Raw genomic sequence first — 2,078 nt, 5'->3', positions numbered from 1 at the left:
TTTTTTTTTTTTTTTTTTTTTTGTACCGGGGATTGAACTTGGGCCCTTGTGCTTGTGAGGCAGGCGGCAGAAACACTGAGTCAAATCCCTGGCCCTATAAGCCACTTCTTCGTTTTTTGTTTTTTGTTTTTTGTTTTGTTTTTTTTTTTTTGGTTTTTTGAGACACGGTCTCACTATGTAGTTGACATTGACCTGGAACTAACTATGTAGCCCAGGCTGGTCTCGAACTCACAGCGATCCTCTTGCCTCAGCCTCGCCAGTGCTGAGATTACAGGCGTGCGCCACCATGCCCAGCTATAAGCCACTTCTTAAAAGACAAAAATATCATCTTAGATCACTAGAGGCTCATGGGAAAACGTGAAATTTGCATCTATATAGATTATTTGGACATCATTTGATGTGGGAAACAGAAGGCTTCATTTGGAACAAGAAGTCTCTAAACTGCTTTGAATACTGAATACTACAATCATAAAAATTAAAATAATTTCTACAGATCTTTTAAGACAAACCTGTTATCTGGTTTGTATCAACCTAAAACAAACATAAAAAGAAAAAAATTGGAGAATGTAATTTAGGGACTTCGTTCAAGGCCTGCAATATCAACAGATTTCTTCCAATGAAAAGAGTAGAGATATATCCGAGATGAGGAAGTTAAAAAATTTAAAAGAGTTTCATGGCTTGCTGACTGGCTAATTGAATACTTGTTTCTGGTTATATGCAGGAAGGAAAAGTCCAAAATCAGGTGCACTTTGAGGAAAGAGTACTCATGGATTTACAAGTGAGACCACCCTTCCCAAAGAGTCTCAAAGGAGAATTTCCAGAGGTGCAAATTCCTCACACAGAATGAGGCCAACAGGCATCATTTAAAACTCTGTGACGGTCCTGTGCTGATGTAATGAAGCCATGGCAAATGCATTCACTGGAATTTAGGGCTGATCACACATGCACTCTTCACCCATCCTTCCACTAGACTTGCAACTTTCACCCCTTCCCGGAAGCAAGCCCATACTTGAAGAAGTCAAACTCCTCCAAACTACAGAGACCCTCTTTGTTCTTTTTTCCCCACTGTTGGCGTCTACAAGTTCACTGTGCCTGAGCAAGAGCATGTCACGCCTGTGAAGGGGCTGTCCCCAAAACTTCAATTGCTCATGTAATCGTATAAATCGAGAACAGTCATGGGGAAAACCCATAAAAGTCATTATAAACAGATACCATGATGTCAAAGGAAAAACAGTAGGAGAAATGGAGTTTAATAAGCAACCTCCTTTATTACAATAGGCTTGACGTCATTTATTACTATTTGCATCACTAAAACACAAAACCACGTGCTTCACTATGGGCCAGGATGAAAAGGATATGTGGACTTTCCTGAATATTTTAATATCCTCTTATTGACAGTAGATAGAAGATCTGAACAAGGACTGGGAACAGGAAATGATTTTAGTGATTTCATTACAGTAATACAGAAAAGCATTTCCAATGGCAGCATTTGGCAGATGGTCAGGTAAGGCTTCCACTTCTAAACAGCCTGCAAGTCAACAAGCCCAATATTGATACAAGGTTAGTATGTAATTAATGGGTTGTCCTAGCAAGCAGAAAAGTTTTTACAAATATATGCTGTAGCCCTGGCAGTGGAACACAGGAAGCTGGTGTTTAAAAGTTCATTTAAAACCATTTCACAAAGAAAGGTATGAGGCTTTCTGTATTTGAAGTACAAAGTAAAACCACAGCCAGAGAGCGCTTGATGTTCCGGAACAAATCAATCAGATTTACAATGAAATATGGAGTATGATTTATTTCCATTGGTTTAATGAAAAGTAAACATGACTGTACAGTTTCACAAAGGTTCAAGAAACCTAATTAATTCATTTTAACATTAAATATCATCTTGCCGAGGTGACCTCAGAAACTGATTTCTGTGGAGCAAAATATTCGGGTTGGAGCAGGGTATAGTGGCACACGCCTTTAATCCCAGCACTTGGGAGGCTGAGACAGGATTGCTGTGAGTTCGAGACCAGCCTGGGCTACATAGTGAGTTCCAGGTCAGTCTCAACTACATAGTGAGACCCTGTCTCAAA

Source organism: Fukomys damarensis, unplaced genomic scaffold, assembly GCF_012274545.1.
Source record: "Fukomys damarensis isolate Sample0158 unplaced genomic scaffold, DMR_v1.0_HiC HiC_scaffold_16, whole genome shotgun sequence".
NCBI classification, from domain to species: Eukaryota; Metazoa; Chordata; class Mammalia; order Rodentia; family Bathyergidae; genus Fukomys; species Fukomys damarensis.
This window is presented reverse-complemented; position numbering follows the sequence as displayed.